At 42.0% G+C, this 23,679-nt stretch overlaps 2 protein-coding genes across 4 annotated transcripts in view; one reads left to right on the top strand and one right to left on the bottom strand.

Annotated features, from left to right (window-relative positions):
• Positions 1 to 537: 537 nt before the first annotated feature.
• Positions 538 to 23,679, bottom strand: part of LOC307207660 (growth hormone secretagogue receptor type 1-like) — a gene marked incomplete at both ends in the record, with an annotated part of 78,611 nt that continues 55,469 nt past the window's right edge. The window contains one exon of the transcript XR_013834760.1: positions 538 to 803. The remainder of the gene's footprint in view (positions 804 to 23,679) is intronic.
• FNDC3A (fibronectin type III domain containing 3A) overlaps positions 13,161 to 23,679 on the top strand; it is a 54,039-nt gene continuing 43,520 nt past the window's right edge. For 2 of the 3 annotated variants that reach the window (XM_079961617.1, XM_079961615.1), the window contains exons 1-2: positions 13,161 to 13,319; positions 21,004 to 21,069. The gene's annotated coding sequence lies outside the window, so the exon portion shown is untranslated. The remainder of the gene's footprint in view (positions 13,320 to 21,003; positions 21,070 to 23,679) is intronic. The other variant, XM_079961616.1, reaches the window with a different exon arrangement.

The raw sequence follows: 23,679 nt of genomic DNA, 5'->3' as shown, positions 1-23,679 counted from the left end.
CTGCCAGGCTTTCTTGAAAGAGCTTCAGAAACTTCAAGTTGGAACAGTACATAATCCTACAATTATCCACCTTCTATGGGCTGTGAACAGGGTGCAAAAATGACCAGGGGGAGCCTTTTCTTGCTCACAGGAAGAGCCCAGGGCTCCACATGAGAAAGCTAAGCCTTTTGGAGGGTTGTCTTTTTTTGTGAAATGGATTTTTTTCCAAAACAACCTGCAAGGCATTTCACCATCTGGTTTCCTTAGGCTTCAGCAAAGGCATGGCTAGGAATGGAAGCCTTTGACAGAAAAATATTTATTTTGCTTTTTTTACATTTCATAGTGATTTTACACCACTTGTCTGTTCAGAAAAACCTTATAGTAATTTTAAGCATTTATAAACCACCCAATATTTTATAAATATCAAAGCTTTATTGATGGATGGATCTAATTAAAACAAGAATGCAATTTCAAACCAATAAAACAACAGTGTGAAACATATAAAAGCATTTAAAAGCAAATAAGCAAAGATTCAAAGGATTCAAGGGCATAAAACAGAGTCCAATCTTATGGGTCAGGGAAAGTCTGGGCAAAAATGTAAGTTTGAAGTAACTAATAGATGATGCTTCAAATATGACAGAAAGAAGGGCATTCAAATGGTGACAGCAAAAAATGCCCGGTTTCATGTCACAGCCCTGTGACTGCCTTGTACGGTGCAGTTGCCACAAGCAGAACTTCCTCCTAATAACTCAGTAGTGTTGAAGGTTGGTAAAGAGGCAGTGAGTGTTTCAGATAGCATATTTCAGGGTCAGCTTCATTAACATCTACTGGAGTGGGTGATAATGAAGAGAAATTGCGTCAGAGATGTAGCACCAAACACCCAAACTCATCCCCTAAAACCGCTACTGGGCTGCTGCCCTCAGATCCCTTTCATCTTGAAGTAATCTCTCTGGCTGCACCACCAGTCACAATCTTTTGAAAATGAAAACTATTTGAACTCTAGGTTCTAAGATAAACCACTTTGTTTTGTACTTGCATAGCTGAAGAGAGATTTGCAGTTCATACACCAAAAGACTGTTCAATGGTACCAAGATATACCGTATTCAGGAGCAATAAAACAAATTGCATGATTTATTTCCCCATCTTCCCAGATGCTGAATCCCACACTGTTCAATTATAATACCCATAAATTTATGAGTTCATGTCATTTATATGCTGCTTAGCTTTAATGCTTCTCTAACATTTCCTTGAAAGCTTTATTAGGCACTGCTCACATGGGGATCTTGTACAGCCATGGCAGATTATGTAAAAGCCACAAGAGAGCATATTGTGAGGGGAGTTCTTTGGTAGTTGACAACTCCAGCAGCATTGAGAAGGTGAACCTTCAGTCAGCATGCTTTCTTAATGTAAAGTGATGGTGGGTTAAATAAGAGGTATGGATCCTCAGGTCTTGACACTTTCCCCAGGTCATAGCCCTCCTCCTGCCAGCCCCCTTGAAGGGTCCTGCTTTGCACCATTAAGTGCTTTTGCCTGACTGCAGTGAGGCTTGAACTATTAATGCCTCTCGGCTGCCTAAATTGGGGTGTGTGTTTGTGTGCATGTGTGCAAACTAGCCTACAGAACAAAGGTAAAATTTGCATTGATTGCTCCACCCACTTTTCAATGATTTTGAAACCTTTTAGGAAGTGAGACAAACAGTGATGACAAGAGTTGAAGTTCTGGGCCTTATTGACAAATTAAAAACTAACAGACCTCCAGGTCCAGATGGCATTCATTGCGAGTTCTTAAGGAACTCAAGTGTGAAATAGTTGATCTTTGAACAAAAATATGTAACTTGTCCCTAAGGTCAGTCCCTGCTTTTGAGGGCTGGAAAGTTTCCAATGCAACATCATTTTTTAAAAAAGGGAGTGGGGATCCTTGAAATGGCAAACTGGTTAGCTTAACATCTGTTCTGGGGAAACCAGTGGAAAGCATGGCCGAAGATAAAATAACAAAGCATATGGAAGAGCAAGCCTTGCTGAAGAACAACTCCTATGGCTTCTGCAAGGATACATCCTAGCTAATTAACCTTTTAGAGGTTTGGGGGGTTAATAATAAGCATGTGGATAGGGGTGACTCAGTAGACATTGCACCAAAACTTTCAAAAAGTGTTTGATAAACTACTTCACCAAAGTTTCTTGAGTAAGATTAGCAATCATGGGATAAGAAGTGAGATCGTCTCATTGTTCATTAACTTGTTAAAGAGGAGGAAGTAGGAATAAACGGTCAGTTCTCCCAATGGAGGCAAGCAAGATGTGGGTTCCACCAAGGAACTTGATCAGGATCGGGAGCTTTTAAAATTGTTCATACATGATCTGGTGTAGAAGTGAGCAGTAATGTGGCCACGTTTGCCAATGACACCAATTATTTGCAGTGGTAAAAAACAAACAAATAAAAAATTACCCAAAGCTCTAAAAGGATCTCTCCAAACTGGATGGATGCACTTTGAAACAGCAAATGCAATTCAATGCAAACAAGTTTAAAGTAGTGCACATTGGGGCGAAACCTCTCAAGGGGTCTGAACTCATGTGATTGACAAGGAAAGAGACCCTGGGGTCATGGCGGACAGATCGATGAAGATGTCAACCCAATGTGCAGCAGCTGTGAAATATGTGAATTCCATGTTATGGATCATTAGGTCAGGGACTGAGAATGAAACTGCTAGTGTATTCCATTTGTAATACAATGTGAATACCATGCACATTTCTGGTCGCCACACCTCAAACGGAAATTGTAGAGCTGGAAAAAGATTCAGAAAACGGCTACAAAATGATGACGGGGCTGGGACAACTCCACTATGAAGACAGGGGAGGGAATCTTGGATATAACTTATGGCTGGTCTAGAGAGAGCTAAACTGCAAGCCTTGGTTAGGGTGACATGCCATGCTGAACCATGGTTTGTTCAGTGTGGTGAAGCAGCAAAATGAATGAGGAAGAAAGAAGTGGCCACAATATCCTTTCTAGGAGCTCACAAGCTCTTGTATTTGCACTAAGCCATGGCTTGGCTCAGTGTGATGTGTAGACCGGACCAATGAGGAATACAACATCGTTTCTATGATGCCGCTTTAAGCACCAGGACAATATCAGACTCTTCTAGAAAGCTTTTGGCAGATATTATGCTTTTTTCCTTTTAATGTGGGATGCTGCAACATAGGTAGTTCAATTAGCATTTCCACAAGGTAGCTGGGTTTTTTGGGTGGGGGTATTTTGCATGATAGTGTTTATTTATTGCTGCTTGCAGTTTTAACTGAACTTTTCTATTTTAAAAAGAAAATAAATAAAATAATAATAATAATAATAATAATAATAATAATAATAATAATAGGAAGAGCCATGGCTCAGTGCGAGAAAGCTGTTTACATGCAGAAGCTCCCAAATTCAAATCCTGGCTCTAGGTAGGATTGGGAAAACAGACCTGCCTGAAACCCTGCAGAGCCACTGCCAATCAGTGCAGATAATATTGAGCTAAATGGACCAATGGTACGATGAAAGAGAAGGCAGCTTCCTTTGTTCAAATACACTGAACATCAGAAAAAGAATTCAGTGTTCCCTAGTAACTCCTATGGCACAAAGAATACTTTCTCAGTGAAATAAAGGACTGTAATCCAAACATTTTATTCCCCAGAAAGTGAGCTTTTGTTTTTTTAAGACAGATCCGCATCCCCAACACATTAGGAGTTATGAGATTTCTGATACAGAACACTGAAGATTCCAGGAATTCTCTCTGAGGTGAAATGATTAAGCAGCTTTTTGTTCCTGGTCAACAAACACATTCTGTATGCGAAGTATGTCTTCATTAGGTGATGTGAACTTTCTCCTTTCTGGCCTCTCTTTAAAATATTTAAGACACTGACACTCAATATAACCCTCCAATTATAAAGAAAGAATAAAAGCAGGTGGACTGAGCAGGGGTGTTAAGAGCCCTGAAATCAAGGTCTTTGTGCAATAAAATTATAGGTAAAACACAACTAAAACCTGCAAAACTATTAGAAAACAGATGATAGATAGATAGTAGATTAGATAGATAGATAGACAGGGTCAGTGAAACTTAAAATGCATATAGGTAATTAAGTTATCTGTTTGAGTAGGCTTGCTGAAATAAAATAGTTTTCAGTAGACATTGGTCACATTCACACCATATATTTAAAGCACATGGCTTTCTTCAAATAATTCTGGGAGCTTAGGAACATAAGATCAGTATGCTGGATCAGGCCAATGGTTCATCTAGTTCAGTGTTTCCCAACCTTGTGCCTCCAGCTGTTTTTGAACTACAACTCCCATCATCCCTGACTTGCAAGACTAGTGGCAAGGGATGATGGGAATTGTAGTCCAAAAACAGCTGGAGGCACAAGGTTGGGAAACACTAGTTCAGCATCCTGTTCTCACAGTGGCCAACCAGAGGCATTTGGGAAACCTGAGAGCAGAATTCAAGCACAAGAACACTCTCCCTTTCTGTGGTTTCCAGCAACTGACATTCAGAAGCATTGCTACCACCAACTGCAAAGGCAGAACACAGCTCTCTGCAGGGTAAGCTACACACAGAACTACAATTCTCAGCACCACTAACAAACTACATTTCCCAGGATTCTCTGGGGGAAACCATGTGCTTTAACATCTGTCAATCAGTCTGCAAGGAACATAGTGCCTTTGCTACAGGGTAGCTGGGCATGTCACAAAGCACAGTGCTGATGAGATCCTGGCCACACACCATTTTAATTTGCTTAGAGGCCTAAAAATGGCACTTATACATATATACCTGCGTGTGCAAATTTTATGCAAAATCATGCCATAGGGCCTGTACCCCAAGTCTTCTAAGCACCTAGCAAAAATATCTGAACAAGTTATATTCTCAAGGTATCTTAGTATCTTGGAGGAAGGGTGGGATAAAAATTGCATAAATTAAATTTTATATGGTAGTAAACGATTTGCTGCAGCTAAAAGAGCTAGAAGCAGTACACATAGCCTTCCTCCATGTCTTCTGCTTACCTGAAAGTACCATAAAGTCATTTTTTATTTATAACTCAGATAATTCCATGCAGTAAGGAAGCAATTGCATGCTCTAGTCTTAGGAGGATATATAAAGCAACAATTCATCCAAGTCCATTTCATCCACAGGTCCTAAAAATATCCAGTCACAAATAAACAAAGCAGTTATTTTGTAAAAGCCAGTCTGTGTTGAAGTAAATCCAACATCACCTAAAGAGGGCAAAGATAAAAGCTCAAACACTTTGGGCTAAAATATGTTGTTGCTGCCATTATTATTATTATTATTATTATTATTATTATTATTATTATTATTTATTATCTGCTCTACACTCTAAGATTTCAGTAAGGGTTACAACAATTTAAAACTTGACATTAACAACAATTTCAATTTTTAAAAATTACAAAAAATGCATATGTGGCTTGCATGATTGGATCACCTGGCCATTACCTCTTACCTTTAAGAGGTTTGTGGTCCAATTTGAGTTGCTTCCAGACTCTCAATATTTCTCAGGTGAGATTCAAGAACATGTGCAATTAAAATGGATTAAAAGCACTCTGTTGCCCTCACGAAACATACATACATACATATATACAACAAAAATGACCTTTTTGCAGTTTGGAAAGTGATGGGGAAATGCACTGAAAAGTGTAGGATGAACGTATGATTAACAGAAAGACATATAACCACCACAAAAGCAAATCATGATGAATGCAGGATTGCTACTTAATTGCTGTAGTTTCCCTGCAAATAAAATCAGAGCAAATGCTGAATAGAGACCGAAGAGAGTCTAACTTCCTTGAATGCTTTGTGTAAACAACTCAGGGTGAATCTATTTTGGAAAGTATTTTTTTTGTTATTTATTTATCCATTTAATTTCTATACTGCTCTTCATCTGAGGACGGGTTACAATATAAACGCAAAAATGCATAGCATCATATCAAAAACAATATCCACCCCCCCCCATTTAAAAGGCCATAGATTTTTTTAATTAGTCAAAGGCCTGGGAAAAGAGGACTGTTTTTGTCAGTTGCCTAAGGTGCCAGGCAAGTCTCCCTGGGGAGAGCATTCCACAAGTGGGGAGCCACCACAGAAAAGGCCCGTTCTTGTGCTGCCACTCTCTGGACCTCTCATGGAGGGGGCACATGAAGAACGGGCCTCAGATGATGATCATAGGTTCCAGGTCAGTTCATATGGGGAGAGGCGGGGTTTGAAGTATTACGATCCTGAGCCATTTAAGGCTTTATGGGTCAAAACTCTAGGCTAAGATTGGCATCTTATTCTCAAACCATCATACCTTGGTGTGCAACCTGGCTGCTGAATTTGGCACCAGCTTAAGTTTCTGAACCTTCTTCAGAGGCAGTCCCATGTATAACAGGTTGCAGTAATCTAATCTAATCTAATCTAGGGGTTACCAGAGCATAGAAGCCAGAAAGAAGCATAGCTTGTCCAACAGCCAAAGCTGATGGAAGGCACTCAAGGCCACCAAGTCCACCTGAGCCTCAAGTGACAGCAATGGATCCCTCAGCTGTGTACCCACTCTTTCAGGAGTGTAACCCTATCATGAGCACGCAAACTTCCATCCATCCTGTCTAACAGTGCCTCCAGTTTTATCTGGATTAGGCTTCAGTTTATTAGCTCTCACCTGCAGATGTAAAGGAGGAATAGAGCTGTGTGTCATTGCATGTTGCTGACAAGATACTCCAGAAAATTCAAGAAAACCCCACTCAACCTGATTTCCTTTCGAATAAAGATGGAATGAAGCTTTCTTAGAATCCTGAACATCAGGTATAAGGTTGCTAGTGCCAAATAAACAGGTCATCTGCAGGAGTCCTTCACCTGCAGTAGTCTGGGATATAAGCCTTGTTCACTGCACTATTTTCCAAAGCAAACACAGTGGTACCTTAGGTTACATATGCTTCAGGTTACATATTACATATGCTTCAGGTTACAGACTCCGCTAACCCAGAAACAGTGCTTCAGGTTAAGAACTTTGCTTCAGGATGAGAACAGAAATCGTGCTCCGGCGGCGCAACAGCAGCAGGAGGCCCCATTAGATAAAGTGGTGCTTCAGGTTAAGAACAGTTTCAGGTTAAGTACGGACCTCTGGAACAAATTAAGTACTTAACCCGAGGTACCACTGTATTTCTCAACAGTCATTAATCTTGTGTTGGTGGTAAAATACATGTACCGTATTTTTCGCCCTATAGGACGCACTTTTCCCCCTCCAAAAATGAAGGGGAAATGTGTGTGCGTCCTATGGGGCGAATGCAGGCTTTCGCTGAAGCCTGGAGAGTGAGAGGGGTCAGTGCGCACCGACTCCTCTCGCTCTCTAGGCTTCAGGAAGCTATCCCCCCAGCCCGGCAAGCTCTGGGAGCGATGACGACGTTGCACGCAACCTCGCTATTGCTCTCGGACCCATTCTGGGGACTGAGGTCAGGGGAAGCTCCGGCTTCCCCCGTCCCCAGCCCCGCAAGCTCCAAGACCGATGGCGAAGCGCACCCAGGCTTCAAGCTTTGCACAGCTCTCCGCAAGCTGTGGGAGCCCACGCTGGGCTCCCACGGCTTGCGGAGAGCTGCCTGTTCTGGGGGCTGGGGTCCGGGGAATCTCGGGCTTCCCCCGCCCCAGCCCCACGCCTGGGGGGAAAAATAATTTCCCCCCCCCCCCTTATTTCCCCCCAAAAAACCTAGGTGCGCCTTATGGGCCGGTGCGTCCTATAGGGCAAAAAATACGGTACCTATAAGGTGTCTTGATTTATTTTTCCACCATGGGGGTAATATCAATTTGGGGTTCATTTAGGTTGGGAAATGCTCAGTCTGAAATGTGTATTTCCAATTGCCTGGAGGCTGGACTATTTGTGGAAATGGGGCAGTGTTGACGCCAGGGAAAGACTTTGGGGGGGGGCAGAAGTCCAAGGCACACCGCCCACTCAGAATATTGCCAAAAAAAGAGGAAACACTTCGCCAAAAAGGAGAGCAAAAGTTGGCATAGATTTGCATGAAAATTGCTTGTATATCAATGCATGTATAGAAATAATTACTATGCTTTCAATATGAAAACAATGCACCGCAGTGGGGCAGACAATAACCAGGAATCCTCCTTGCCTGCTCAGTCTGCTATCTTGGTGCTCATTGTTAGTGGTCAGTTTCAAGGTCTCCTTTCCGAGAGTTCTTTATCTTTAAGCAGGATTTTGACTGTGGTCCAATATATCTGGAGGGCATTCAGTTAAGGTTACCAGACGTCCCCGGATTTACAAGTCAGTCCTCTGATAAATTCCTATTGAAGTTGAAAAGTGTCCCCGGATTCATTGAAAAAATATCTGGTAACCTTACACTAGGTGGGCAAAGGCTGACCAAGAGAATGCTTTCAAACAGAGGACTATCATCTGATAGCACTTCAAATAGAGAAATAAAGTAGGGCACATAGCTTCCTAACTCCAGTGCCATTATTCTTCTTCTTGGACTATATGGAGAAAGTGAAGGTACAGTCAAGGATTGTCTTGACATTGCAGGAAATTGTGGAGCACTCACTCAGTCTTGGGACTGTCTGCCGCTTCTTGCATAATGACTGTTTCTTGAGTTGTAGTGCTGAAGAATTGGCCTGTAGAGTAGAGCCATCTGTGATCACATGGTACACTGAATTTGCCCCTGTCTACTGGATGAACTGAGTGTGGACTTGCTTGTCTGAAGCCAGAGTGCAACAAGGGAGGTCTAATGGAGTGTCATGATGTATCTTTTTGTACTGCAAGTGCAGGGAACATTTGTGCCTCCAGATGTTGCTGAACTGCAACTCCCATCAGCCCCAGCAAGCATGGCCAATGGCCAGAGGTGATAGGAGTTGTAGTTCCACAACATCTGGAGGGCCAGAGGTTCCCCACATCTCTCCTACTGGTACTTTTTTGCTGTAAATTGTGGGCATTGAGGCATACCTGCAACCCAATCACCCATGCAAAATAAGTCCTTTTGAGTTCATTTAAAAATGCACCAGACCACAGGACGCACCTAGTTTTTGGAGGAGGAAAACAAGAAAAAAAATATTCTGAATCTCAGAAGCCAGAATTGCAAGAGGGATTGCTGCACAGTGAAAGCAGCAATCCCTCTCTCTGTTCTGGCTTCTGTGATAGCCGTGCAGCCTGCATAAGACGCACACACATTTCCCCTTTTTAGGAGGGAAAAAGTGAGTCTTATAGAGACGGTAAATCACATTTTACTTTATTACATGCACACATTAAAACTTAATATTTGTATGGTGGTTTCAAATATTCAGAGCATTCTATGAGCATCATCTAGTTGCAGTTCTTACAACTATCTTGTAAGATTACAGGTAGGTAGCCGTTTTGGTCTGCCATAGTCGAAACAAAATAAAAAAATTCCTTCCAGTAGCCCCTTAGAGACCAACTACGTTGGTTATTGGTATAAGCTTTCATGCGCACACACACTTCTGAAATGTATCTGAAGAAGTTTGCGTGCACACAAAAGCTCATACCAATAACTAACATAGTTGATCTCTAAGGTGCTACTGGAAGGATTTTTTTAAATTTTGTTTTATCTTGTAAGGGTCTCATTCAGCTGGGGGAAATAAAAAAGTATCTTAGGTCTCTGCCCTAGATGTTTATTTGTATTGCTATTAAATTTACCTTGAGTTGTTTTAAAAATAAATTTTAAAAACCTATTTTTACCTGTTTTTATTGTGGGGTTGTAAATCAAATTACAGTGGTACCTCGGGTTGCATATGCTTCAGGTTACATACGCTTCAGGTTACAGACTCTGCTAACCCAGAAATATTACCTCGGATTAAGAACTTTGCTTCAGGAGGAGAACAGAAATTGTGCTCGGGTGGCACGGCGGCAGCAGGAGGCCCCCATTAGCTAAAGTGGTGCTTCAGGTTAAGAACAGTTTCAGGTTAAGAACGGACCTCCGGAACGAATTAAGTACTTAACTCGAGGTACCACTGTAAAACGTATGTGAAAGGCGTCTCCTAAACAAAATAAAAGGTGGGCAGTGTTCGTATTCCCCATATTGCAGATGAAGCATAGACCTGACGGTGAGAGAGAGTGGTTTGCCTAAAGTTCACAGCAGTCGCAAATTTTTAACTGCAGAGGTTCTTATTTGTAGTTTAGGCTCTTAATCTCTATACCACACTCAGACCCATTTGTATCCAGCATCAGACTCTAAAGCTTCTTAGCTTTCCCCATTAGCTGCCTTGAGAACAAACTAGGCTTATGCTCAAGAAAGGATTTGTAAGATGGCAGCCATGCAACACAGGTTGACCATATGCATATTTAATAAGAAACAAAGCTTTTATGCACTTTTAAAACTACAGAACCCATGATGCAAAAATGAAGCACCTTGGTTAGGATTTGTTGTTCCATCTCATTCCTTATTACCAATGAGCATGCATTGGTCTCTCAGAATAAGCTCAAAGTACCCTTCATGAATTCAATGATCCCCTGGCAGGTTATTACAGTCCAAGAGGGACGCGGGTGGCGCTGTGGTCTAAACCACTGAGCCTCTTGGGCTTGCTGATCGAAAGATTGGCAGTTTGAATCCCTGCAACAGAGTAAGCTCCTGTTGCTCTGTCCCAGCTCTTGCCAACCTAGCAGTTTGAAAGCACACCAGTGCAAGTAGATGAATAGGTACCACTGTGGCGGGAAAGTAAATGGCGTTTCTGTGCACTTCTGTAACGGTGTTCCACTGCACCAGAAGCGGTTTAGTCATGCTGGCCGCATGATCCAGAAAGCTGTCAAGTGAACAAACGCCGGCTCCCTTGGCCTGAAAGCAAAGATGAGCACCGCAACCCCACAGTTGCCTTTGACTGGACATAACCATCCAGGAGTCCTTTCCCTTTTAAACTTTACAGTCCAAGAAGCACATGTTAATTCCTTTATTTAGTTCTACTCTAAAATTAATTGTTATAGTAAATCAAACACTCTTCTGTTTCGAAAAATATAGGGCTAATGGCTTAATCTCACCCCAATTGTCCATCTTCTGAAATTCCCTTATATTCAAACCCAATATACCTGGGCCCTCATCCATATGGAAAGTGTTAGACTTGTTAAGTGACCAACAGGAAATGGCCTTGTGGTGGCATTAAATAGGGTCTTGCTGAATAGTTTGGGAACCTCATGAGCATTAAATAGGGAAATGAAGTTCAATGCAGAAATCAATGATAGACCATGAACAAACCAACTCAAAGTTTATCAGTGAAGATACAGAAAATGGCCCTAAAGCTGAATCACAGATGGTACCAAACTCCCATGCAAATTTCCCTCATTACACTCAAGGTGACTCTGATGTGCTGGAGTAGATGTGGGTTTCTTGATCCTGATTCCCATCTGTGCTGGGAGTGCCAACCAGTCCAAAGATTTTGGTCTGATATAGTGAAAGAGGCATCAGAAAGAGAATGGTCGGGGCAACCCAGCCAGATAGGCAGGGTATAAATAAGAATAAGAATAAGAATAAGAATACTATCCACCATCATTAAAGAATCTATACAGATTGCCTGGCAACTTGCATTGCTTTCTTGTTTGAGGGTGATAACATCCAACTAAAATCCAAGGAACTTATTAAAAGAATCATAGTTGGCAGAGACCCCGCAGTCCAACCCCCTGCTGTGCAAGCATCACATTTAAAGAATCTCTGAAAGCTGTCCGTCCAACCTCTGCTTAAAACTCTCCAATGAAGGAGAGTCCACCACCTTCTGAGGCAGTCCATTGCACTAACAGTTCTTACTGTCAGAAAGTTCTTCCCAATGTTTCATTAAATTCTTGTAAATTGTTGCATAATTACACAGCATTGGAAGACGTTGACCGCTGTCACACTAGCCCCCTAGTTACAAAATGTATGGGATTCAGCAATACTAGAGAAACTAACATAGAAATCTAGTTATTAATGAATGTGTAAAATCTGGTAAATTTCAGGCAGTCTGGTGGGTTTTTATTTTATGTTAACACAAATCTTCTGTAAAATACATTACCACCTGCTTCCTTGAATATATGGAAATTGTAGAGTCAGCTTTAAACCTGGTGCTTTATACTCACTTTGCCTCAGTAAAGTCCTTTCCCCTCCTCCTACCTCTGAAATGCAATATGTTCAATTCTAGTATCAGTACTAGTCTGAATGTGATTTTACTTCCTTCACATGTGGGGAGCCACAGGCCAAGAAGCTGTACCTTCCCAGGCAACACCTCTGATTAACTCTGCTTTGCACCCTGAATGTCTTTGCCTCTCTGCAATATGTCCTTGCGTTGGTGGGGATAGCGAGGGGAGATACTAAGCCTACTGGTGTAGCAGTGTTTCTTAGTGGTTAGAGTGTGGAACTAGGATCTGGGAAACATGGGTTTGATTCCAACCTCGCCGTTAAGATCACTGGGTGACCCTTGGCCAGTCATTTGCCTCTCAGCCTAACCTACCTCCAGAGCCCATGAGGTGAAAAGACTGCCTCAGGCGGCAGGGTCCACAGGGATGGCAGAGCCATGTCACCCCCGCCACCCTTGTTTCTGATGTAGAGCTTCCCTGATCCCCTTATTCCCTGGCAAGGAGGGTGGGAGGTCCATTTTGGGGTCCAACTCGGATGTCGAAATGTCTTGGGGCCGGCCCTGCCCACCTCACAGGGTTGTTGTGGGGGTATTGAAGAAGAAAGGAGAACCACGGGGAAAGTGGCATTTAAATGCAGCAAACAATTAAATGCTGCACGAGGCTAACATTTACATTTGCTGCTCCGGCGAGTTTTGCCTCTGGCCTCGTTCACCACTGGCAATGCAACCCTAAGAGAATGCTGCCCGCGGGGGGTTGAGGAAGGGGAGTGGGGGGTAAGCGGCTCCCCACCGCTCTGACCTTGCGCACTTCACAAGCATGGGTTTACATTCCCGGTGTTTCGAGAGCAATGCACAAGGATCCGGAAAACGTAATGCGACGATAACGTGTACAAGGCAAACAAAAGATAAACAGAACCAAAACACCCGTCACGTGGATCCGGAGAGCACGCCCTCCCCGCCCCCCCCTTCCCCCGCCCGAGGCTGCTTCTTAACCTCGGAGACGAGGGCACTCGAGACCGCAGTGTGGTTGGCGAGCCCGATCGCACCGATTCCCACTCTGGTTCGACGCGCGTGTCCCCTCTTCGGTTCCTCGGCAGCGGCGGCAGCGGCGGCAGCAGCAGTGCGCATGTGCGGGAGTCTGCATTCCATCATGGCGCAGCCGTCTGACTGAGTCTGTTGCTGCTGCTGCTGCGACGCCCCGCAGCGCCGAGCCTGAGGAGGCGGCTGAGGCTTCCCCGGTGCCCGCCGCCCGCCTCCCTGCCAGCGGCTCCTGCCTGCGCCGGTAAGTGGCCGGGTCTTCCCCGCTCCTCTTGGAGGGGGCTCCAGGGGTCTGCCGGGCCGCCAGGGTGGGGCTTGCGGAGGGGTCGGGTGGGTTGGAAGCCGGGGTGTCCCTTGAGTTTGGGGGGGCTGCTGGGAGGCGAGGAAGGGGTTGGTGTGGGTCGGGGGGCACACTCTCCGCTTCACACGCGAGGAAGTCCTCATCCCCTCCACCCCAGCACCACCGACACTGCCAGCGCCTCATTCCCAGCTGATCTCCCCGGCACGGATTCTTAGTCTTCCGTGACTGCCGATGTAACAGAAACAAGTAAAAAAAAAAATATATGCATTCTCCCGCCCTCCTTGCTCCAAAGAGGCTGCTTTTCTCCTCGGAAGGTCATCTCCGCTTGCAGCCTCCCAAGTTTTTAATCCCGTTGCAAACCTTTGCATCACACACCTTTGCATTGCACACACACACACACCAGTCCCTCTTGCATTCCTTAGTCCAGCTTTCAGTTTGCAACCCACCCCGTTCTAAGAGGACCACCACTATCTTAAAAAAAAATTAAAAAAGGACACTCTTTTCTCTCAAGCTGTTTCCCCCACGCCACACACCCCCAGCACCCATGCCCACTCCAGTCATCTTAAAACACTTTACCAACAACCCCCAAACCCACTTTCACCTTCCCAGGTTCTCCCAGGTGGAAGTGTGGTGGGTGGGACTGTCACCGGTTTGCGGAAACCGGGAGTTTGCTGCGAAGGGGCTTGCGGGGTGGGCGGAGAAGAATGGATTCTGAGGAAATCGGGAGACTGAAGTTGGTGGTTGGTGATTCTGATGGTCTTTGGAGTATTGGATGTTTAAAGGGCCACACGACACAAGTGTGTTGTGACTTGGATGTAGGAGTCTTGGATAAGGATATAGGAGATTTTTTTTGGGGGGGGGAGCGGTGTGTCTCTGTGTGTGAATACAGTGGAGCTTTAGGTGGTGAAATTGAAGGAAGATTGGAAGTTGTGAGAATATTGGGCCTGCAAGAATTGCTGAGTGGGTTTGTGCAGAAACTGGGCTCCGGCAAACTGATTTTGATTCAGATGCTGGTATCAAAACTGATGTATTGTATGTTCAGTCGTTGGATTTGTGCACGGAGCCATATGCAGGATGCCGGGGCTGTTTGTGCTTCAGGTGTGCGGATTTGTGTTTCAAATGGCAGGTAGTTGAAAGAGGCTAGTCTTTCGAGGGGGTTTGTGCTTATGGGTGCAATGAAGTGCCTGAGAAGTAGGTGAATGTAAAAGAGCTCATATTATTGTTCTCTTGCGGTAGTGGAGTTCAGCAGTCAGACCTAAACTTTGCACACCTGCCATGTCAACTTGAATCTCTGCTATGTTGCAGGAAGTCCCCTTTAGTGCCCTCTTCACTCCACCCACCTCCTCAGCATACTCCGGTGTATCCCAGTTAGAAAGCTGACCTTTCTATTGATCACTGCTCCTTTTTGGAAGGGTTTGTTCTAGCACTGCAATCAGATATTTCCTTTTGCTTTTATTACCTGCTGCAAATTATTAGTGCGGGGGCACGGAAAGGTGATGTCTTTCCTTTCTTCTCTTCAGCTTTCTCTTCCCCTCCCCCTCCCCCTGGTGCTGCTGTGTCTGAATGCCACGTAGCCTTCTGGCTATTCCCCTTTGACTAGAGTGAGTGCACAGCTTCCTGAACTTCTCTCTTGTGTAAAAGGTAGTTACTGTAGCCAGCAGATTTGGATAGATGAGTATTTTTACCCCATGCTTGTTCCTGGCTTTTGAAGTAGCAGAGGTTCAGCAGTCAAGGCAGAAACTGTTGTGATTATTCAATAGGTAGCTATACAGAACTGCAGTCATCAGCCCTCTTTTTCTCTGTTATTAAATTCGTAGGGCTTGTGACTCAGTTGATGGAAACCCCCAATCTTGCAGAACCCCTTTCTCAACATATGGCAAGTGGTGTGTTGTCCTGTAATCATGCCAGTTGGCTGTGGATGATGCAAAAGCTGGCAGGTGTACTTAACTCATACTCTTTGTGTGTGTTTCCTGTTTGCATGCATGTGCATTTCCAGCTTTTACTGTGTTCAAATGTAATGAAGAAATGTTTATATCTTTGCCTTTATATTATTTCTTTCATACTGCTGTATAAAACATACTTGCTTTTTATTATCGAATTTTTAAGAATGCATGCTTTGTTCAGTATTCACACATTTATGCTGGTAAATACATATGTATGCTTAGGATGGCAAACTGTAATTTAAACTAAAAAAGTAATACCTGCCTACATATGCCATCACGCTAGCTTGAAATCCAAGTGATTTTTCAATAGGCTCATGACTCTTGTGATTTCAAGCTGTTTAAATAATAATAAGCGTTCAAGTATAGTTGCGTCTCTTTGAGCCATAAAGATTTACACTGGATATGTTGTGATCGCTGAAGAACAGCATAGTATAATCTTTGATTCTGTTATATTGCCTGATTGTTCCAAGATTTATCAAGCTTGTCATTTGAAGAAACCAACTTAATTTTAATCTGGGTATGTAAATTGATAGCTTCAGTTGTGTGTTAGCCCCCCCTCCCCCCAACTAGAGTTCACTATTAAGAGGTTGGTGTAGCTACAAGCTGGGAAGTGTTGTGGCAATTATTGAGATGATGTTTGCGACTCCCTCTAATGTAAGAAAAGACCTAAAAAAATATAAATGTTATTATTTCTCACTTCTGTGAAGCTCTGAGTAACCCCTTAAGCTTTGTAACAGCACTGTGAGGCTGGTTATGCTGAAGCTTAGTAATTTGTCAAAGACCACTGATGTTGCCAGGGCAACTTACAAAAAGTTAAAATAGCAATAATATGTAATAAAGCAAAACAAACTTAAAACAATAACATTTAAACTTTACAATATAAAAGAATAGTAAAAATCAATCAGTGGGGTCTTATTTTTCAATTCTCTCCCTCTCTCCCTCCCCACCCCCATGTAGAACTAGTGGGGATGGGGAGGAAGAGAGAGAATAAGATGCCATGCAAAAAGAAAGAGTTAAGTCCCACCTTGGGTGGTACATGCCAGCAGGTCTTTGGAAGAGGTGGTTCATCTACTACTTTGTGCACACATGTACACACACACACACTCACTCTGAACAGGACACTTAAGATTGCATACTAAAATTACTTTTGGAATTGCTGCACTGTGAGGGGAATAAGGGCCTCTTAACAACTCTCAGCACCTTTAACAAACAACAGCTCCCATAATTATTTGGTAGAAGCCATGAATGTTTAAAATGATATAACAATGCTTATATCAGTGTTCAAAATTAGCCAGGTGCCAGGCACATTTTGCACTTGACTTTCAACCACTTGTGACCATGTGAAGATGCCTTGGTGCCAGGATGACGCCTGACATCTCCACCATTTGAGGATCATTGGACCTGGACTAGTTTCACACACTAATATCCCACCCTGTAAAAATTTAACTGTTATATTTTATCTGCACAATCAGAATGAATTTCTGGAACCAAACTGCTTTTTCTGTGAAGTCTGAGCAGGAGCAGTCACCATTAAGAAAGGGTTCGGGATAGGCCAGTATACATGTGCACTGTCCTTGGATCAAGTGACATTTCTTTTTTGAGGTCTCAAGGTTCTTAAGCAAGCTCAAGGTTATCATCTGAACAAGCCAGATGCTTAACTGAGAATCAATCATAGTCAGTCCATCATTTGAAAAATAAGACTTTCAAGCTGTCTTACCCCAAAATGGCAAATGGACATTCCATTTTGGTGACTGCAACCTTGGTTTAATGAGCCAGCTGGCACCTAGCTTATATATCTGAGTTTCTAACTCTGTATGGTGTAAATGTGGCTCTGGTTCCAAGCTGTATGATATTGCAGCCCAAGACTTGATTATAACCAGTATGTATTCTGAACTTTCTTATGCATAATTGATCATTTGGTGCAAAGTGTTAGGAACCATTCTACACACACCCCAATATTGGTTTCAGGTGGCCTTTAGGAATACATTTTTTTATTTATTTTAAAGCCTGCTGTGTATCCTAATTAAAATGACGTTAGCGATTTATCAAAGGAATTTGTCATTGCACATAGACTTCCCCCTGAAACAAGCTTTTTTACTCTCCTCCCTTCACCTGCTTTGGAGAATGCTTCAAAAGACATGTTGTGATTAAGTTTGCCAAGGTCAAGATGGTTAGTTTTCAGCTGTTATCTCTTCTGCAAACCAGACTTTAAATGAAAAGGTTGGGATTCCTTGGTGAGGAACACACACTGAACTCTTTATTACATTCTGGAAGAGCTTATTGTGGAGGCAGCCATAATTTATTCCCTCACTCGTGTTAACACAAGCCTTTCTGTGTAAATTGATCAGTGTGGACACACCATTTCTTAGTGATTCTGCAATCTGATTGCTTGAAAAGGCTGCACCATGGGAGCTCCCAGGATCCTCAGATTTGCACAGATGTTGCACACAAATGATCTCACGCAGATCAGGGTCCTTCCACTGCATCAGCACAAACATTTACTTTGGCAAATGGATGGACAGGTCGGAAGGTTGAACTGAGAGGTGGGTAGACAGAATAGTGAGGGAGGGGTTAGGGATGCACTGCTTGGTAAGCACACTTGCTTGAGGGTGGCAGAGACTTGCAAAATGTTGTCTCCCCTTCCATTGGTGCCCCTGAAGTGACCAGAAGATCTAGAAATGTGTGGTCTTACAGGCAAACCTTTCTGTAAGTAGCCTGGATGGTCAGAATGGTAAAACAACCCTGCTTGAGCAAACAAAGGGTGCATCTTCTTTCCATGAATCCTTTGGCACTCACCCCTAATTCTCATGTTTCCTTGTACATGGGCCTACAGCAAAAACAAATTATTTCCTTGTGAACTGCTGCCTCCACCCCCAACCCACTGCACACACTTTATCCCCTATGTTGAATTTTAAGCTCCTTGGCGAGGGACCTGTCATTTTGTACTCTGAAAAGCACTATGTATACTGGATAAATTAGACAAAATAGTATATTCTAACATCCTGTGGGAATGGGAAGCCCAGAGCAGGGCATGAACACAACAATATTCCCTGTACTTTTCCTGCCCCTGCCCCTTCAGCTGATATTTGAGGAAATGCCACCTCTGATCCCCAGGTTCCATTTAGCTATCATGTCTGATAGCTGCAGCCAATTGCAAATAAAAATGTCCTGGCTTTCTGAATTGGGTCCTGCCATACTGTACTAGTTTCCTTGGTATTTGAAAACCCCATCCTTAATCTTTTCCCAAGCTGTATTGGACTCTAATTGATGTACTTTGAAGTTGATGATGGTAAAGAAGATCTATTTTGGCAGCCATATGCTGAATGTTGCAATGTGAATGGGTTGAACTCTGAAGTTCAATGCCAGATCAAATATTTATTTTATTTTATTGAAAGAATCATTCAGTCTAGTTAACAGTGTAACCTTACTGAATGTTCCCATTGCCAATCAAACTTTCCATTCTTTGTAAGCTCAGTTAATCTCTGGTTCCATTTCAGTGTAAAGAACAGCTGTGTACATGTGACTTACTTACTATATGTTTAAATATTTCACTCTACATTTTTCAATGAATTTCTCATTATTTTGAAAATAAATTACAATCAAGCCTCAAATAAAACACCACTGTTTGCCTACAGTCTAGAAATCTGATGCTTATTCCTAAGAATTTGGGAGTCTAGTTATTCCATTAGCAGTTTAGAAATAGCTAGTAGAAACTTGAGAGTCATACTTTTTATATTCATTTGACATAGTATTTTGTATTTCTGGGTGAAAATGTGTAGGGCAGTTCTATCTATTTATATATATTTGGCAGTATTCAAAAGTATATATGATAACATGTATAGTAATGTTTGTTCTCTTTGAAATAACTGCTTGAGAAATCTGAAATAGATGGGCATGGATGAGCATAAGAACGACTTGTCAAATCTTCCCCCCATATGATCCCTTTAAAGCAATGTTTCCCAACTTCTGATGGCACATTAATTTTTGGGGTTAACATTAGAGGCTAACTGTTCTGCCCCTAAAAAGATACATATCCCCTTTCTTGACTGAGTACTAGTTAGATTAATAGGGTTAACTATAATCCTTCTGTCCTCTGGATTGCGTTAGTACTATATTAACAGAGAAGTGGTGCCAGTGCTGTATAAGTCCTCCCCAATCAAGATACAGACACTGGTTGTATCTCAAATTATGGTTTTGATTTTTCAGTGCATATTTAATTAAGCATTTATTGTAACACACATTTTGGGAATTACTGCTTTAATTTGTTCCATAATTTAACTTTGGAATTGGTGAACTCACCAGCTTACTTCGATTCAGCACCTACTTGGTTGGATGGCTTCTGTGGAAGATTTGATTGGCTCCTTCTCTATATAATGCCTACCAGCTACCACAACTTAATTTTCTTTCTTTTTTAAATTTAGTTTTGTTTTAAAATGAACTTGCTGGCATTTAACTAGGTTGTGTTGACTTTTTTTGCCAGTGCTTTGTTGACTCATTTCACATTTAGTGCCTGTTCTGTTTCAATTACAGATTTTGCATGACTGCTTTAATATAATGTTATAATTCACTTTGGGTGCTTTATTGAGATTGAAATGAAGGTCAATTTGCTTTTATTTACTATCAATTTAAAAAAATAAAAAATAAAAGCCCCATTAACATCCATTTCTCTTTTGCCTAAATAATGTGAACTATATTTTAAAATGAAATTATAATTAAACACAGTTTCATCACACTCCCATGGATGCTACAGCTGTTAAAATGTTGATTTCTGGAAGGGTAGCTGTCTTAGTTCACTGCAATAAAGCACAAAGAGGACTAAAGACTAGCAAATGTCCTAAGAAACATATTATCTAAGTGGGGTCTTCGAACCATTTTGCGCACTATTTTACTTTAGTACACACTGCATGGATGTGGGTGTGTTAGATGTAGAAAAAGTATTGTTCTTATAAATGATCTCATTCAAATGTAACATGCATTTGGCTTTAATGTACTTTTTCTCCGATAAGCAAAGTTCATTTGCCTTAGAAGTTGGGATGGGGGAGTCTAGCTTACAGCTGGCAGGCTAGTGTTTGTAAATGAGCCTTTGCTTTGGTAATGAGAATTGCAGCTTAGGAAGAGTGTTTTATTTGATAACTTGAGTTTTTATCAACACTTCTCTTTGGCACTTGGTTATACGCAGAGATAATGTTGGTTGGCACTCCCCACACAGCCCCAGATGACAAAATAAAACAAGGAAAAGGGAGAGTATTTAGAAGTCCTGGATGCCAGAGTCATTTTAATAGCTCAGGATTTTCTCCAGTTTTCTATTTAAGAAAAGTACCCACTTTCCCCCCTAAATACATTGCTTTGTATATACAAAACGATATTTTTAACATAATGCCCATTATTTTTCCTCTTTCCCTTTCCTCCATTTCTTTTCCACCTTATATTCTGAGCTAGAAAGTTTGAGAGTGGGGAAAATAGGTTGCTTTCCCTTCCTACATCTTTGGCTTTTGCAGTTGGATGCACGAATGCCTGCCTGTCTAGTTCTGATCCATTCTACCTGGTACCTTGGGGAAACGATACTTTGTGGGGAAAGGAAGATAGAGGTGTCCTGGGGCATCTGGTTGGCCACTGTGAGAACAGGTTGCTGGAAAAGATGGGCCATTTTCTTATGTTATTTTGTTCTTATGTCACAACTGTAGGCAAGGATCATTCAGCACCAAAGCACCAAACAGTGAAGCTCTACTCCACCCAGGCAAAGGGAGCAGGTAAGCAGCCATGGAACAACCACCCAGGAATCATTCCCACAGAAGACTTAGAGAGTTCATCTTTCTTCTTTCCCCTCCCCTCAAATGGTATGACCCAATATTGGGTTGTCGTTCATTTAGATCAGGATTCAGTTGGCTGTCCCTTGCAGCCAACCAACCACATTTCACCAGAGTTTGGCTGTATATTGGATGCTGCATGCTCTTGAGCCTTTCTGCTTGGAAACTCCCAATCCAATTGATTGAGATGGAGTGTTGGTATTGCCCTATAACTAGATTTTCATTTTTTAAAAATTTCATTTTATAGCTACAGTTTTACTGAGAATAATAATCTAAGTATGTAGCAGTGGCTGCTGCTATATTTGAGCAGCTAGACCAAAATCATAACGTCAGTGTCAATTATAAGCAGAAAAAGTATTTAAAGTCAAGTGAGTTTTCCTTGGACTGCATGTGGACATTACAAGCTGGGAAAATTAATAACCCGGTCTTATTATTTTAAACTTTGGTAGTGTCTGTGTTCAGCATGTAGGGTTCCCCTAAGCCTCAGGTCCCTTGCTCTCTGAAGAATTCACAGAGGATTATCTGGGGGAGGATTTGTTAGGCACTACAGGATGTGGCCATGAGTCACTAACAGTTCTGGCACAGAAGTTGTAAAATGAAGAGAAAGAGAGACAAGTTGCTGCTGTGAGGGTCTCCATAAGTACAGTACACTATATATAAATAGGGTGAAGATGTGTCCCATACTCTTAAGCTTAAATCAGTTCTGCTAAAGTATGGATCTCCTGCTGAGTCAGATAATTTTTGAAAGATAAGCATGAGACTTCTTGATACATTAAAATGCCCTTTAAAATTGAATCCAGATATTAAAAAAATGAGGCAGAGTACATATATTCTTTCACTCTTGGGAAAAGTGAGATGAACAAATCTTCCATATTGGATTATCATCCTGACCATCACTTCCCTGAACTAAGGGATTTGTATATTCCTTGTAAAATTGAAGTACCATTTTTCAGGACGTCAAAATTATTCATCGAAAAAGTGCTGGACTGTGTAAATTGGTGCATTTTGTTTTGAATAATAATATTTTTGCTAGGGAATAAAGAGCTATTGGTTGTAGTTAACTCATTTCTACTTAGAGTAGAACTATTATTATTATTATTTAAATTTGTATACCGCCCTATAACCGCAGGTCTCAGGATAAAATCAGAATATAAAACCACAAAATACATAATCAAAACAAAAACAACCCAATAACCCCCCAACATATTGAAATAAATAGATCCAAGTTACTCATGACCAAAAATTTCAGTGGGTCTGCTCTGAATAGAAATATTGAATGCAGTGCTATGTCTTACACTGTCAGATCATTAGTGTACCTGCCCTAGTATTGCCAATTGACTGGCAGCAGCTCTTCAAGATCTCGAGGTAGCTTGCTCTCTTCCCTCCCCTCCTTGCATTATTAAAAGCCTACCCGATGATTTGAGAGAATATTTCAGGGGTGAGGAACTTTTGGCCCTCCAGGTGTTGCTGAAATACAACTCCCATCAGCCCCAGCAAAGATAGTCAGTGGCTAGTGATTATGGGATTTGTAGTTTAGCAATATATGGAGAGCCAAAGGTTCCCCACACCTGGAATATTGGGTCATGGTACTATGAGATGATACCCACAATGCTAGAGCCATTGTAGAAGTCCTGTCCTGAATGGTTCTTGATTTTTTGCTTTCAAATGAAACCAGCTGTTTATTTGTTTTACTGTTACTACTTGCAGTTATAACTGTAGCCAAGCAATATCAGGGGGTGTGGCTGACATGGTGCATCTCCCATTCTAGTAAACCTATTGAGCTTCCCGCAAAGCAAATGGTCCACTTTTTCTCTCCCCCTTCAATGTGATTGTGGTGTATATGAAAGAGAACTATTGGTGGGATCTGGATAAATGACAGCCAGTCTTATTCACCCATGGCTCCATTACACTCCGTTCCTCTTAGCTTATGGGGCATAGAGGAAATGAAGTGCAGGATTCTCAACTGCAAGGTGGACTCATCCTAGATGATTGCTTTGGAAAGTTAAGTTTGCTTGCGGCAAGTTTAAGCCTATACAGATCTTCATAATAATGTGGTAAATGAATCTCCTAATGCTAATACGGAGCTAATAATTTTGCTTCAGACACTTCTGCAGACTGCTATCTTTGTGAATGATTATATATATATATATGGGAGTGATAGCATAGTTCATGAGGAAATCTACAAGGAAGTCTCTTGTACTTCAGAGTGTTTCAGGAATTGTATGTTTTGTTTTGTTTCTTCAAAAAACCCTGCAGTGGTTTATCCCTGCCACAGCCAAAGCTGTTTCACATATTAATTATGTGGCTATTTTCCATCTGTGAGCACAGAAAATGTTTGACTATGTGTACTTGTTGAGCAATACCTAAGAAACATGTCCAGTGTCTCAACATAACCTGTGGTACTTTTCTGGATGGAAGCCAAATATTATACGCAAAAGAGGGGTGCATATAAGCTCCCTTGGGAAACATTTAACATTATTTCTAAAGATTTAATAAAAACATATATTTAGTTTATGAACAGATTGGTATTATGGAGAGGTGATGGTCCATGCC

Source organism: Podarcis cretensis, assembly GCF_951804945.1.
Source record: "Podarcis cretensis genome assembly, chromosome: Z".
Lineage (NCBI taxonomy): Eukaryota > Metazoa > Chordata > Lepidosauria > Squamata > Lacertidae > Podarcis > Podarcis cretensis.
Note: the sequence above shows the minus strand (reverse complement) of the source record. Positions and strands in the feature narration are given on the sequence as shown.